The 17,485-nt window shown below is 37.1% G+C and overlaps 1 protein-coding gene and 1 pseudogene across 3 annotated transcripts in view; both read right to left on the minus strand.

The window, feature by feature from the left end:
• Positions 1–6,755, minus strand: part of LOC108491233 — a 41,679-nt pseudogene extending 34,924 nt beyond the window's left edge.
• The window catches only part of Gstcd (glutathione S-transferase C-terminal domain containing), a 148,011-nt gene that overhangs the window by 69,661 nt on the left and 60,865 nt on the right, over positions 1–17,485 (minus strand). The window lies entirely within an intron of this gene.

The following is a 17,485-nucleotide window of genomic DNA, read 5'->3' on the forward strand; positions in this document are numbered from 1 at the left end:
ATTACAGGACATTTTGAGAGATGCTCATAGTCCCCTGGAACTAGTCGACCTAGGAGGGCAAGAAGCAAAAACTGTCCTTTATGTCACCTCTGACCAAATTAGTACAGGCCTCAAAGTATGTCTGTTAAATATCCAAGAAGGTTAGTTCCACCAGTCTGGTAATTTTAATTACTGTGTGCCATGCAGATAAATCTTGGGCAAAGACCAATGTTCTCAGATAAACTTTGCCTAGACAGATATTTCTTGATCTGCTATGTATAATTTGTCAGTAGGTTTTTGGACTAATATGGCTCCCTCTGGTTTTTAAAACTAGCTAGGCATTATTTATCTATTGCATTCTCTAACCCCTCCATCATGGTTTCCCCAACTTAGGTGCCCCCATTTCCCCCTTTTTCGTTTACTAATACCCTTCTCCTACGGTCCTGCCTCTCTTATATCATCTTCACTATAATTGTATCATGGTTAGTACTCTGCGTTGTGAAAGCACTTTTTAAAGAAACAAAATCTACACTGCGATAATTTTTGTTCCTGCTTTTTTTCATAGCAGACTTTTAGTCTCCCTGTCTTCTCTTTGTGTCATTAATTTTTAAAAAAATTTTGGCCATAGGAAAAATCAATTCACTTTCGTAAAACGAGAGCGGCAACTTGAATTGAGAGGCAACACAGCATTAGGGTCTATATAGAGTATAAAGATAAAACCATCAGCATGACGGGATGTCTTATCACCAGTTCCTTCTGAGCTGACAATTGCTCTCTGAACACAGATGGACCCGGGAAGCAGTGGGAATGACCTGTGCTGCTCATTTCCTTAGATGCCTTTTACAAACCAGAACCTGGCCTCATGTCCTTTCCCATCTAGCCCTGCCAATCATAAGGGTTATTTCCTGACTTTTGATTATAATAAGTGCTACTGGATGCAGACACACCAATATTTTAAAATTATATTCCTCTCTTACGAGGCTTCAGCTTATTTTGTCTGTACCATAATGTAACTTAAATAGGACTGTGGAGCATACCAACATATTTACCATTTTCTTTAAAATAAAGGTTTACAGGGCTGCAGAGATGGCTCAGCAGTTAGGAACACTGGTTGTTCTTGCAGAAGACCCGGTTTGAAACTCAGCACCCACATGGCAGCTAACAACTGTCGGTAACTCCAGTCCCAGGGGATCCAACAGCCTCTTCTGTCCTCTGCGGGCATTGTACAACACGGGTACACTTACCTACATGCAAGCAATACACGCATACACATAAAATAAAAATAATAAATAAAAAAATTTACAATAGAGGTTTACTATAGAAGCTTTCTAAGAAATCCAGGTCTACTAGATTTTAGTGTTAATCAAGAAATTCACTGATTAGTTTTCAACACCTTCACTTCACTCTTAAAAAGCTTGTTGGCACAGATTTATATTAGGTAGGAAAGCAAAATCAGTAATGATACCATGTCAACCTTCCCTGTTTGTGCCTTTTCTAGATTACAACATTATGAGTAATGTCATGGGCTAGACGATCACTCAAGACTAAGGGTTATCACATCATCAGCTTAATTATTAGAGGAAATTAGAACAGTGGATTAGAAATCTCAAGATTGTTAGTTTGCCAGTAACAGGCTATACGACTTTGGGCATTTCACTTGCTGGGAGAATGGCACAGCTTCCAAGGTGGTTCCCAATCATCCTCTCTACTGCATTCACAACTTTCTGTAATCTCCTCCTCCTGAGTGTAGGCTGAACCTAGTGACTTCTACTGAAAAACAATGCTGTAAAGACGATATGCTGCTTCTGAGTTTAGTTAAAAACAAACAAACTTCCTTCTCTGGCTTGCTTCCCTCTGGCACCTGATGGAAGCCAGCTGCTGTGCTGTGAGCTGTCTTATGAGAGGCCCTCAGAGCCATGGTTTCCAGAAAACAGTCAGAGAGCATCTGAGACTCTCATTCCACAGCTCTAGAGGAGCAGGAGCCAGATAACAGACGTAAATAGACTTGGAAGCAGATTCTGTTCAAGTCTACATTTGTGAGGAGAACCCAGCATAGTGGATAAACTGACCGCAGCTTTGGGAGAGGCACTCAGCCAGAGGGTCCACTTTGGCTATGCCAGGATTCCTGAACCACAGGACTGTGTAGTTAGCTGTTTAAAGACAGTAACTTTGGGGTAGTTTATTATGCAGCAATAGAAGCCTAGTTTAGTCTAGGCTTCCTTCCCTGTTCAATAAACACTTCGGACTAAATAAGCTTTTGAGTTCCTTTTGTTAGCAGAAAAGATATAAAAAGAGAAAACATGAACTCCAATTTCATGTTCTTATAAATTCTTATAATAAAATTCAGTTAAAATGTGTGCATGTTTTGAAAGGTTCAAGGTTTGGACATTTGCCTTTGGATATACAATGGCCCAAAGTCTACTTTATTAGCAACACTGCAGTAAGAAGAAAGTCTTGGAATATCCCTTTCTAATACAGTAACTGTTGTTAAGAGGGATGCCTAGAAAGGCTATTAAATGCTCTAAAAATTACATCTGCCTATTACAGGAGTGATATAAGAAATACGCTTATTTCATTACTATAGAAGTCAATAAAATACAAAATGTCCCACCAACATGATATATTGAAATTATATGTAATGTACCTTGTCTTAGTTAGCTTTAAATGTCAACTTGATACAATTTAGAAATCATGTGAGAGGTTAGTGTCAAGTGAAGATTCCCTCAATTATATGGGCTTGTGTGCATGTCTGTGAGAGATTATCTTGTGCTTTTTTGTTGTTGTTTAGTTTTGTTTTTTGAGACAGGGTTTCACTATGTAGTCCAGGCTGGCCTGGAACTTGCTGTGTAGACCTGGCTGGCCTCTAATTTACAGAGATATGCCTGTGTCTGCCTCCTGAGTGCTGGCTGGCCTCTAATTTGGGGGAGGGGATACCTGAATACCTTGTTAATTGATTGTAGGAGGGCCCAGCCTTTGATGGGCAGCACCACTCCCTGGGCAGGTGGTCTTGCGCTGTATAAAAAAAAAGCTAGCTAAACATGAGCTTGAGCTAGTCAGCAAGCAGCATTCCTTTATGGTCTCTGCTTTTGTGGCTGTGAGGGAGTTCCTTGGTCAGAGGTGATGCTGTGTGGAATAGCAAGCAGGCCTGCCTTCACCTTCCTGCTTGAGTTCTTGTCTTGACTTCCCTTGATAAGCCTGTGCCCTGAAGCTGAAATAAACCCTTTTCTCCTCTAAGTTGTTTTTGGTCACGGAACTTGTCATAGCAACAGAAATGAAAATACTGATATCAAAATTCCTGATTTTGAGACTGAACTGTGGCTATATGAAAGACTGTGAGGAGCAGGTGCCTACAACTCACCTTATCCATTTCAAGCAAAAGATGCATATGTGCATATGCACAGATACCAAAGGAAAGGGATGGAGCATGCAAAGAAATGGGGCAAAACAGAAATGTTAATAAATGCTGTATCTGGGTAATTCTGCACTATTTCAAATATTTTCTGTGTAAATTTAGGACACACTGAAATAATAGAAAACTCTAAGGAATATGTGCCAACACTTAACTACAAAAGAAACTCTGAATTTTACCAAGCGTGTACCAGGAAATGTAGTTTTAGAAAGGGAATACAGCCCCCAAAAGGGGATGAAAGGGTCTATGTAGCAGAGTAAGTTAGACCCTGCCCCCGACAAAGCCTTCATAAAATAAAAAACCAAAAACCTAACACTCTCCCAAATATCCATTTCAAAAAGTTGTTCATTCTAAAAGATATAATAAAATTTCTGGCAGATGTGATCTAGTATTACCCATAGCAGGGGTAATATCCAATCTTACTCAAATAAATCAGTCTAAATGTATGCTGTCAGGAGCAGCTGTCAATGTCAATAGGAAAGGACGTGAGAGGTGCTTTGTATGAATACGTCAACTGTGTTCCAGCATGATTGCTATTAACAATGCTACTTTGACATTAAAGAAAAAAAACCACTCAAGGCTAGGCTAAATTGGAATTATTATTTATAAACAGTATACACACAAAACAAAGCAATCCCCTTCATAGAAATGAAAATTGAAAACCTGAAACTCTTTGAATATTTGTTACAAGAAAGGATCAGAAATGATTACACATTCTGGCATAATGATGTCTCTGCACTATGAAGTCATGATGACTATCATTCTCCTTTTTCTTTACTCCCATTCCTTATAAACTCCTCCCTTCTTTTTCTCTCAACTACTCTACAAACCATAAACATAGCTTAATTTTGCCAGTAGCCGTTTGACCTACAGAGGTTGCTGACCATATACAGAGAATACACAAGGATGGCATTCTTCCAGGGCATTTAAATGAAGCAATCTTTCAAAGCATCTACCTGGAAAATAATTCCTGCTGGGAAAAGAGTCTCTGGGTTTCAGAATATAAACTAGACTATCCCCTACTGAGGTGCTATGGACCTTAGAGAACAATTGAGATGCTATGCACCTTTGAGGCAATGCAGGACAACTGTGGCAGCTTTTTCTTTAATTTACAGCTGCTTCACCAAAATTTATATTATGACACAATTTAAGAAACTAAGAGACAGAGGAAATAAAAACTAACTGAAAATTTGGATTTATTTTTCAAAAATATTACCAACTACATTCATGTTTTAATATTTTTTTCTCTTAACAGAAGAGTTTTCACATTTCCATGTTCAATTTCTGTTCTGTAGCAAAATATTCCCTAAGAATGCTTGGATTTATTTTTCAAAAATATCACCAAAACTACATTCACATTTTCACATTTCCATGTTTAATTTCTGTTCTGTAGCAGAATACTCTCTAAGAATGCTAATGGATTTATGAACTGATTTTTAATTAAAAAGAAAAATAACATGCAAGAAATTAAAAGAACAAAATATAAAACAAAATACAATATTAATGTCTATATTCCATTATTTATGTCTTAATGAAAATATGAAAGTACTGAAAGTTACTTTATAATATCTTACTTAACAATGTGAAGTAGATATTATGATTTAATTGTTGAGAAATTGAAGGTTTGGAGAATTTAGGCAATTTGTTTAAAATAGCTATGCAGCTGTAGGATGTGGTTTTAAATTCAGGCCTACTTGAAATCTAAGTTTCACCTATATTATACTTTCAGACTCTCTGCTGAAGCAATGTACGTTTGATTTGACTGAACTTCAAAAACCAAATATTTATTATAAATTCTTACTGAAAACATGTTCACACCCGAATCAACTGTAGGAACCACTATGAAAATAATCCTTTAAAGAAAAAGGGTGATGATGGTGACTCTTCTTCTTTGATTTCTATTCCCACTCAAGCATCTCATCCATTCTTTCTCTGTCCAGTCATTTTTATGGCTCAGACTCTTTGTTATCAGCTGAGGTACAAGATACAATAAATTTTCCTAGAAGCTTATCCTAGCAGGTTGCTAGCCAGATACAGTAGCACACATGTTAGCTGAGCAAGGAAAAAATTTCCAGAACATCATAAACACAAGCCTTGGGGAAAGCACTGAGCCAGTGAATAACGCAGTTGAATATTGTTAAGACCGCCTGCTCTTGCCGAGCCTGGAAACCTCAGACCAAATTCCCTGCAGACCTCATCAATTTCACATTTCATCATCCAGAGCAGTTTGCTGCTAATAAGCCATGGGCAACCAATGTGGTAACACCATCACTGCAGCAGTCCTGGGTCTGTGCATCATGGGAAATGGCAGAAACACATTTTGTGCTGCTCTGGTTAAGCAAGGTTGATTATTCATTATTATTAACATGTATTTGTTGGCATGAAACAATATGGAACATGTAATTAGGCTCAACACCTGCCCAGCAAGCTTTGTAATCAGGCATTCCTTGTTTCTCTCTTCAGGGGAAAATAAGTCAAAAAGAAAGAGCAGGTTTAGAGACCAAGAGTTATGTTTTTAACTATATAAAAAGCACTACTGATTTAAAATTAGTTCTGACCTAACAACATATCTTCCCTTAAACGTCTTTAAATTTAACCAGTACTAATTCAGCATTAATAGGAAATGCCTAAATCCTTTTCCTGTCAGCAGACAGAAAATATTTGGCAAAATTATATCCATCCATTAACTTTAAGCTCTTTATTTAGGTTCATCAAGACAAATGCACAATGCATTCTTTTACATCCAACCATGTGATGCCACTTACCAGATGAGATAGGAGTACTGTATTTCTTACCAAAGAGTCTCTTTGTATTTTTACTTTCATTTATCAATAACTCTACTTGACAACTGTAATAACTCAATGAAGAATCATTATGTGAAAAGTGTTCTTCCACACTAATACTACTGAGAGTATGTAAAGCCTAAAATGAAAAACATGAAGCAAAAAGTAAAGAATCAAGAGATACATTTGCAAACACTCTAAACAATTACAATAGCATTTCTTCTTTAAACAGAAATTCACTTTAAGATATTTTGTTGTCTTTTCACCATGATACACTGACAAGAGAATGCTGCAATTTCTATGTTATATCTGTTCAAAGTGCATCACTAAATCTAATCATTAAAGATCAGCAGGCAAACGGAAGCTGAGGAACATCTACAAAGTAACTGGTCGTACTCTTCAAAGTCATTAAGTCAAGAAAGTCAAGGAAAGGGAGATGTGTTTGATTACCAGAGCACCAGAGATGTGGGAACTAAATAAAATACTCAAATAGGGGATGTTCCTGTGGCCATAAGGACATCATTGGGGCAAATGGCAAAATTTGAATGAAGTCTGTAGATTAGACAACAGTATTATACGTCCATGCTGTCATCTACTGTCAATTGTTTTTTGGTCTTTTGCTTTTGTTAGAAGGTGCTGGGGCTGAATTCAGGGTCTGTCTGTGTGTGTGTGTGTGTGTGTGTGTGAGAGAGAGAGAGAGAGAGAGAGAGAGAATGAATCTGGCAAAATATTAAAATATGAAATCTGGATAAAAGTTATGTTAGAATTATTTGTACTATTCTTGCAACTTTGCAGCTTTCATGGAAATTTGAAAAGCACATCAAAATAAAAAGTTTAAAGGGATATAACACCAAAACTTAAGTCACAGTGTTACAGAACATATCATAATTATGTATATATATGTACAAAGTGTCCTTTAGATCACATAATATCTACTTCAACTGTTTTTATTTATCAAGAACTTGCAGTTGTGGCAAGCTGTTGCATAAATGACTGTTCCTCAAATTCATCAACATGGAAAGTAATGATACTATGGTCCCTGACAGCTGATAATTTCACTTTTTCAAGTAAAGAGAAGAATAATCTATAGTTGGAATAGTACTCTGAATGTTTTCCTGTTACTTTCAAATTAGTATTGCAAACAAAAATGTTACAAAAATGCTGCCAGAAATCCTTCAATACATTACAAATTATGTGTGCATATTTGAGCAAATGTATACATAAAAACTGAGGTTTTGTAATTTGACATACAATCTGCATATAGGTTCTTAAAACAAAAGCCATTTATTTACTGCTCTTTTAGTGTGCCTATACGTTAGGTGCATTTATTCTACAAAATCTGATTAATTTGGTTCTATTATTAATGTAAAGCACAGCTACCACTTATCTCTGGAATTCCATGCTGTTTTCTTGGTCTCAGATGTATCCCTTTCCCCATGGTACCTGTCAAAATTGTATCTCAGGTGTGAAAATTCAAATATCAACTATAGTCAAGTGTTCCTCCATCCTATAATCAGAAAGAACCATTTACTCTTATGAGTTGCTATAAGCTTTTACCCAACAACATGTATTAAAGATTACTGAATGTATGCACTAAACACTATATCTAAACTAAGTGTGGTGGCACCCAGCACTCTGGAGGCTGAGACAAGAAGATCAGGGGTTCAAGACTGTACAGTAAGTTTGAAGACAACCTGGGATACATGAGACCTTGTTTCAAATGAACAAACAATAAAAAACATCAAAACAACCAAGCCCAAACAAAAAAAAACAAAAGTGAAAATGAAAGTCACCATAGCTAAGCTACTGAGAGCTAGGAGAAATTATAGGATAGATATGCTTATCAATAAAATAATGAGAGGTCATAGGATAGACATGCTTATCAATAAAATAATGGGGTGACAAAGAACACCCTGAATTTACCGGGTGAACTAATCTGCCAATCTGGGTAATTAAGTCATTTACAAACATTTCATTTAGCCTTTCTTATACAAAGAAGTAACTATTAGTATCCTCATTTTTCTGGTAATTTTAGGAATCTGGTCTGAAAGCCTCTGAAACTGCTTCTTGCCCCTTGAGGAGAAAACAGGCACCTAAATAAATTAAAACAAGATATTCCAGATAGAGGTGGGGGACAGCTAATCTGAACACTGAAAATTAGATATGTGATAAGGGTAAAAAATAATTTATTTTAATTGAAAATATTTGAGAAGTGTTAAGAAATCTGCAGTTGTACAAGGGAACAGAAACAAGTTATGCTTGAAAAATACATAATCTGTATAAAGGGAGATTAGTATTAAAAAGATAAACATACACATATCAACATATATATGTATATATGTTTGAATTAAATATAAAACTACAGAATGGGAAATACATGAATTCAAAATTTTCTTCCTCAGCTGTCAGAATGTTCCAAATAAAAAAATACATCAATAAATTTGTATTTAATAAGAATATTTTATTTGGTTTTGAATAAATGGTGACATACAAAAAAAATTCTGTAAAAAATATAGATGATTTACTCAGGTGTGTGGTGGCACATGCCTTTAATCCCAGCACTTGGGAGGCAGAGGCAGGCAGGTCTCTATGAGTTCGAGGCCAGCTTGGTCTACATAGCGAGTTCCAGGCCAGCTGGGGCTACAGAGAGACCCTGTCTCAAAAAGACCAATATATGTAAATATATATATTTATGATTTATATAAACACAAAATTTGTGTTGTTTATGTAAGTTACAAATTCATACCAATTGTAGAAATTTTGGAAAGTTATTAAATGAGTAAATTATTAGCTATAAAATCTTCGAGACAAAGAATCTCTTGATGATAATTTTTGGCATTCTAGGAAATAGAAATATCAGTTGCAAAACCATAGAGGTAGAAAGCCACATGTAACCTTGCAGGGGACAGGTGATAAAGGAAAAAGGTGCCATTTTTAAGAAACTGAAAACTGCAACTTGGAATAAAAATCTGAGGAAGATAATGTGGAAGATAGACTTTAGATCACAAACTGTAGCTTCATCATGTGGATTCACATAATGTGGTTACCTGGGACGGGGCAACTTTATCCATGTACTACTGGCTGCTTCTCAAATCACCACTCACCCTTCAAAACTATGGATCAGGAAGGTTTTCTGTGTTAACTCAGGAAAAAAGAATGACAATTACATTTGTATATGTGCATATATGTATGCATGTATATACTATTTCTATTTAAATAATTTATTTTCTCATAACAAGGTTCCATGTAGCCTAGGCAGACCTCAGACTCATATGTAGCTGAGGTTGGTCTGGAACTCTGGATCTTCCTGTCACCACCTCTCAAATATTAGAATTACAAGTGCACATTCCCACTCCTAGCTGAAACATTATCATTATAGAAATATTACAGATTTTGAGAAATGAATTTTTAATCACTATAATCTTCTTCATATGTATTTAATAAATATAAAATTGATTTTTCATCATTTAAATTAAAACATCTTAGAAAAAAGTATATCCTCACAGGTTAGGAGTTTTGCTTGGAGGGGGCGGTAGGTGTGGGATGATCTTCCTCCTATTGTGGCAAGGCACTGAACTTTCAGGTCTCTGCATCATCAGTTTTCCATGGGCTGTTGGCCCATTTCAGTGGGATTCCATCTACTATAAAATCTGAAAAGTGGCTGCTATAATAACCTATGGATGTAAACACAAACGGTTGGACAGTACTTTAGCAGGTGCATGACATCCATCTAACAAAATAATTGCAGTGGCTTCCTCATTGGGGCCTATCTTCTCCCCTGCCACAGGGGGTTGGTCTGGTCTACAGTACCAGATGTGTGTTCCACCCTAGGAGAGGGCATTATATCCAATTGAAAATTTACTGGTTGCACATACACTAAATGCTCCACTATTGCACCAGCAGGAACATCTTGTTTGGTATGCTGATACTGCAACATGTGATGTCCAATGTTGATCAGAATTATAGGGGACGATTCTCCTCCAGTCATCTGCATATTGCCTTTTGGCACCATGAAAGCCACGCATCCAAGTGTTAGGGAGTTTCTGACTTAGTCCAAGCTTGATTTCTCCCTCCCCTGCACTCACATCAAGCAGTGCCTTTAGTAATAGGGTCCCTCCATCCACGACTGTTTTTCAACCAACATTATTGGCAATGGCCTTTAGTGTTTTGGGGAACTACAGGGCCTTTCAGGCCAACAGCTCATAGTGAGGCAACCCACCTCTGGCATTGGGATTTTCACTTAACAACTGTATTGCTTCTAGAAGGGCTAATTTCTATCCTTGTAACAGTATGCTTAAGGCTCTTTTTTAAAAAAATGTGTATCTGGAGAATTTTTTCCCCCATCATTCCTATAGTTCTTTGTATAGCTCTCCTCCCTCCCCTTTAACTACCCCCTTTTGACATATTTCTCCTTTAGTAACATCTTTCTCCTACTATTCCTCTCTCTCAAACTCCTTTTTTCCCTTTACCTCCCTGTTTCCTTTCCATATTCCTGGATCTTGCAGTTACATCAGGATATTCACTCACAAGGATTTGGTGCTAGGATCCACAAATGAAGGAGAACATACATCTTTTGTTTTTCTGAGTCTGTTACTACACTTAGTATAACAGTTTCTAGATCCATCCATTTACCTACAAGTTTCTTTATTTCATCCATTGTGTAAAAAGTACCACATTTTCGATAATCATTTGTCTATTGAGGGGCACGTTGCATCCATCTCTTAGCCATTGTGAAAAGAGCATCAACATGATTGTACAAGTGTCACTACAATAGGATGAGTCCTTTGGGTATATGCCAAGGAGTGGTATAACAGGGTTGTATGGTAGGTTCATTTTAGTTTTTTAAGAGTTCTCCACACCGTTTTCCAAAGGATTTGCATGAGTTTGCAATCCTACCAGCAACAAACGAGCATTCCCCTTTCTCCACATCCTCGCCAGCATTTGGTATCATTTGTTCTCTTGATCCTAGCCAGTCTGACTGGGGTAAGGTGAAACCTTAAGGTGGCTTTAATTTGCATTCCCTAATTATTAAAAATGTTGAGCACTTTTTAAGATGTTTCTTAGCCATCTTTATTTCTTTAAGAACTCTCTGTTTAGATCTTTAGTCCATCTTTTAATTGGTCATTTGTTTTCTTGCTTCTTTGTTTTTTGAGTTCTTTATATATTCTGGATGTTAAACCTTTATCAGATGTGTGACTGGTGAAGATTTTCCCCACTCTGTGGGTTTTCTCTTCACTTTTTTGATGGTTTCTTTTGCTGTACAGAAGCTTTTTAGCTTAATGAGGTCCCACTTGTTGAGAGTTGACCTTAATTCCTGAGCAATTTCTGTTTGACTTAGAAAATCCTTTCCTACTCCTATATCTTGTAGGTTACTGCCAATATTTTCTTATAATAGTTTCAGGGTTTTGTGTTTCATACTGAGGTCTTTGATTCATTTAGAGTTGACTTTTGTGCAAGGTGAAAAATAAGGATCTAGTTTCATTCTTCTACAGGTGCAGATCCAATTTTACCAGCACCATTTGTTGAAGATGCTGTCTTTCTTCCATTGTGTATCTTGGCACCTTTGTCAAGTATCAGGTAACTGAAACTGCGTGTACTCAGGTTGGGGTCGTCAATGATGTTCCATTGATCTATGTGCCTATTTTTGTGCTAGTACCATGCTATTTTTATGACTATGTCTCTGTAGTATACTTTGAGACCTGATACAGCAATCCCCACAGTGTTGCTCTTTGTGCTCAGGGTTGCTTTGGCTATCTAGGGTCTTTTGTGTTTCCATACGAATTTAAGGATTTTTTTTTTTTTTTCCTAATTCTGTGAAGTATGTCATGGGGATTTTGATTGGAATTGCACTGAAAAGATGTATTGCTTTTGGTGGGATGGTCATTTTCACAATATTAATTCTTCCAATCCATGAGAATGAAAGGTCCTTCCATTTTCTGATGTCTTTCTCAATGTCTTTCTTTAAAGATTTAAAATTTTCATTGTAGAGATCTTTGATATTTTTGGTCAGGTTTATTCCAAGATGTTTATTTGTTTATTTATTTATTTCCAGCTATTGTGAATGGGAGTATTTCCCTGTACTCTTTCTCCAATTGCTTGTTATTGGTATATAGATTTTTGTAGCTTGATTTTATAACCTGCCACTTTACTGAAAGTGTTGACTGATTCTAGGAGTTTTGTGATGGAACTTTTGGGATCTCTTAGGTATAGTATCATATCATCTGCAAAAGGGATAATTTGACCTCTTCTTTTCCAATCAGTACTCTTTTAATTTCCTTCTTTTGTCTTATTGGTCTAGCAACAGTTTCAAGTGCTATATTGAAAAGGAGTGGAGATAGTGGACATTGTTGTCTGGTTCCTGATTTTAACGGGAATGCTTCCAGTATTTTTTCCATTTAGAATGATGTTGGATGTGGGTTTGTTATCTATAGCTTTAATTATGTTGAGGTTTGTTCCCTTCAGTTCAATTCCTGCTAGAACTTTTGTCATGAATGCATGTTAAATTTTGTCAAAAGCCTTTTCTGCAACTATTGGGATGATGATGTGGTTTTTGTCTTTGAGTCCATTTATATGATTGATGACATTTATATGATTGATGCTCTAGCTGCAGAGAAGGAATTTGGGAGTTCTTCCTGTACTTCTATCATTTTGAGTAATTTTAGTAGTGTTGGTTGGAGGTTTTCTTGAAATGTCTGGTAGAATTCTGCTGTAAATCCATCTAGGCTTGGGTTTTGTTTTTTTTTTTTATTAGAAGGCTTTGCATTACTGTTTAGATTTCCTTATATGTTATGCATTTGTTTAAACTGTTGCTCTCTTCTTGGTTTAACTTGGCTGGTTCCCATGATTTTAGATATACATCCATTTCCTTTAGACATTCAAATTTAGTAGAGTACAAGTTTTTAAAGTATTCCCTTACAATGTTCTGGATCTTTTGGGTGCCTGTGTGATGTTTCCCCTTTCATCTCTGATTTTGTTGATTTGGATTTGTTCTTTCTTTCTTTTGGTTAACTGGGCTAAGGATCTGTCTATCTTGTTTAGACTTTCAAAGAACCAGCTCTTAGATTCATTGATTCTTTGTATTGTTTTCTTTCTTCCTATTTTGTTAATTTTGGCTTTGACTTTTGTTATTTCTTCTCTTCTCCTGGTTCGGTTTTCATTTGTTCTTACCTTTCCGGCATCTTGAGTTGCAATGTTAGGTCATTTATTTCCACTCTTTCGAATTTTTTAATGTAGGCACTTAAAGAAATAAACTTCCCTCTTAGGACTGCTTTTTAAGTGTCCCAGAGGTTTTGTTGTGTTGTATTTTCCTCATCTCCAAATTCAGGAATTTTCTTTCTTTCTTTCTTTCTTTCTTTCTTTCTTTCTTTCTTTCTTTCTCTCTTTTCTATTTCTTCTTTGACCCACTCATTACTTAGGAGTGTGTTCTTTAATTGCCAGGAGTTTTTGTAGTGACTAGGCCTTCTTTCGGTGTTCATTTTGAGCTTTATTGCATTGTGGTCTGATAAAATGCATGGAATTATTTCAATATTTTTTTGTATTTGTTGAGGTTTGTTTTGTGGCCCAGTATGTGGTCAATTTTTGAGAAAGTTTCATGGGGTGCTGAATAGAAAGTGTATTCTTTGGTGCGTAGGTGGAATATTCAGAAAATGTCTGTTAGGTTCATTTGATGTATGGTATCATTTAATTCAGATGTCTCTCTGTTTATTCTTTGTCCAGTTGACCTGTCTAATGGAGCCAATGGGGTACTGAAGTCCCCTACTATTACTGAGTTGGGGTTAATCTGTGTCTTAAAGTCCTGTAGTGTTGTTTTTATGAATTTGGGTGCACCAGAGTTTGGTGCATATATGTTCATGATTATAATATCTTCTTGGTCAACTGCTCAGAATGAAGTAACCCTCTTTATCTCTTCTGATTAGTTTTAGTTTGAACTTTATTTTGTCAGATATTAGAACTGCAACCCCTGTTTGTTTCTTATTGCCATTTTCTTTTTCCATTTTTTCACCTTAAGGTAGTGCCTGTCCTTGAAGGTGTGATGGGTTTCATGCAGAAAACAAAAAGATGGATTTTGTTTCTTAATCCATTCAACTACTCTGTTTCTTTTGACTGGGGAGTTCAGGCCATTGATATTTAGCATTATTGAAAGATCTGTATTAGCTGCCATCATTTTGATTACTATTTATGTTCTTGTCTAATTTTGTCTTTCCACAATTATACCTTTATTTACTTTCTTTTGTTGTCCCTGGGGTATAGTTGTTCCTTTCTCCATTCTCTGTATTGCTTCAGGTATTCTTTGAAGGGCTGGTTTTGTGGACATGTATTCTTTCAGGCTATTCATGTCATGGAAAATTTTTTCTTTCCCCCTCAATTATAATAGACATTTTTGTTGGGTAAAATATTTTGTGCTGGCACCTATTGTCATTTAGAACTAGAAATACCTTGGTCAAGGCTCTTCTGGCTTTCATAGTTTGCATTTATAAGTCAGCTATAATTCTGATGGGCTTTCCTTTATATGTGACTTGTTTTTCTTTTGCTGCTTTCAGTATTCTCTTTATGTGCTGTACATTTAGTGTTTTTCCTATGATATGCCATGGGGAGTTTCTTTTTGGTCCTATTTGCTGTTCTATGTGCTTTTTGTATTTGTTTGTGGATGTCTTTCCTTAATTTTGGGAAATTCTCTTCTACAATCCTGTTTTAGATCTGGTCAATACCATTAACCTGAAATTCGTCTTCTGCCTCTATGCATATGATGCATTGATTTGGTCTTTTCAGGGTGGCCCATATTTCCTGTACATTCCATTCCTGGTTGTTGTTGTTGTTGTTGTTTTTTTCCCATAATCTTTGCTTGAGTGGTCTAATTCTTCAACTTTACCCTCCAGTGTTGATATTCTGTTTCCCATTTCATTCATTCTAGCAGTGAGGCTTTCTCCTGTTCTTTTATGTTGGCTTACTGAGTTTTTTTTTTACTTCCTTTTTCATTTCAGCCTGAGTTTTCTTCAATGTTTCTATGTCTCTTGTGAATTCATTCAGAAGTTTATTACTATCTTCTTTTAGTTCTTTGATTTGTTTGTGTGTTCCTTAAATTTGTTGAATTCCTTGATCATGTTTATGACTGTTCTTTTAATTCTGTGTCCTGGGTTACCTCTAGGGGCTTCTCCTTGTCAAACTCTTCTACAGGACTGGTGGAGTTTGGTGGGACATAGTGTTTTTGCTTTCCGTTTTATTATTCTTTCATTGTGATTTTGGCATGTGAATTTCTTTCATTGTTTGTGATTCTGGTATGAAAATGAAGCTGAAGTTGCTTCTGTTTGTATTATTGGTGTGCCTTGGTCATTTTCTTATTGGTTATATAAAGATGGTTGGTCTAGGTTTTAGGTTCTCTCAGGTTTTATTTTGGAGGGAACTGATGGCTTCAGATCAGCTACTCAGGAGCTTCCACAGAGCCCAAGTCAGGCTCCAGTCAGGTAGTGTCAGGCTTCCTTCTAACATTTGGACACCTATTAGCAGGTACTCAGAGTACAGTTTGGGAAGTTCCCTAACGGGAGGCCCAATTTTGGGACTCTCAGGTGGTCTGCTGAGTTCTCAGCACCTATGCCATAGGAAGGCCAAAACAGGCAATCTCAGGATGTCTGCTAAGGTCTCAGCCTCACCCTGCTGGTAATAGATAACTGAAGCTGTGTCTGGGGGGTCGTTTAATCCCAGTTAGGGGATTGGGTACTGTGTCATTTGGGGAAGTTCACCACCTTGTGGAAGCCAGATCCAGGTACTCTCAGGTGGTTTGGTGAGTTCTCAGCCCCTATACTAGAGGGGGGTTGGGTCAGGCACTCTCAGCCAGTCTGCTTAGATTTCAGTCCCTACACTGATGGAGGTCAGAACAGGCACTCTCAGGCTGTCTGCTAAGGTCTCAGCCTTACCCTACCATAGGACAGAGGTCTGTCCTGGGGCTGTTGCAACAAGAATTTTTAGCGCAACTATTTTAATGTAGACAAAAGTTAATAAAAATTGGTTCTATTCTATGATGATACTGACACATTGGAGCAATAATGTGAAAAAATGTAAGTCATCAAACTATAAATGCTTTAGGCATAGTAATCCATCTGGACGGATTAGTATTTGACAAGAAAATTTAGATAATATGGCAGGAATGGTATTTCCATGATCACAGTCACCTCAGAGTATTTATCTTAACAAAGTATCACATGCAACCATGTAAAACAAAGAAAAGGTGGCTAATGACTACAAATACTCTGATGTAGTAAATGGCGTACATCTCTGTGCTTTTACATTTCATATTCAACAAGAAGAAAAGGGTTAAATTACTCCACATCTGTCCTAGTCTGTTCTTCATTGCTGTGACAAAACACTCTGACCAGTACCAACTTGGGGAGGAAAGGGTTTATTTGTCTTACATCTTCCAGGTCTCACGCAGTTCATCAGGGAGCCCAAGGTAGGAACTCAGGGCAGGAACCTGGAGGCAGGAGCTGGAGCACAGGCCATGGAGGAATGCTGCTTACTGGCTTGCTCTCTTGGCCCCTGCTCAGCCTGCTTTCTTATGCAACACAGGCCCACCTGCCCAGGGGTGGCACCACCCACAGTGGGCTCGGCCCTCCCACATCACTCATCAAGAAGATGCCCTTCAGACATGGCCACAGGCCAGTCCAATAGAGGCAATTTCCCGATTGAGGCTCCCTCAACCCAGGTGTGTCAAGTTGACACTAAAGCTATCCAGCATAACATCTATTCAGTGAAAACAAGAGAAAGGGAGATTTCTTCCAAAAGCTTCATTCTATGACTCCATAGTCATGAATGTGATTTATAAGAATGGAAACTGAATCAATCAAATAAGAAAAAGATCATTTTGGTCCTAATATCTACACCAATAGTTTGCTTAGATCTTTGTTCCCAACTTAGCTCTATCTAATGCAGAAGGGAACTACATTTCTGTTTCCCCTATTCTCTGGCTTCTAGTAGTTTTGAGTAATGAGTGCTACTGGAAAAACCAGGATGATAGTAAGCAGGAGAATTTCCCTGTTACTGGAGTATCTCTTGCAACAGCTGCAACTCCTGTGGCTTTAACCGACCCAGACAATCCTCTCCATAGTTCTACCTTTTCCCAGATGAATCCAGTTCTTGGGTTCTAGTAATTATGGGCATAACTGTGGAAAAGTACAGCTATATAAAGAATGTAGACAGAAATAAAAATGACAGGATTCAATACACATCTTTCATTAACAACTTTAAATATTAATGGACTGAATTCCCCCATCAAAAGACACAGACTAGGTGAATGGATTAAGAAACAAAACCCATCTTCTTG

Source organism: Nannospalax galili, unplaced genomic scaffold, assembly GCF_000622305.1.
Source record: "Nannospalax galili isolate Female #2095 unplaced genomic scaffold, S.galili_v1.0 scaffold41, whole genome shotgun sequence".
Classification (NCBI taxonomy): domain Eukaryota; kingdom Metazoa; phylum Chordata; class Mammalia; order Rodentia; family Spalacidae; genus Nannospalax; species Nannospalax galili.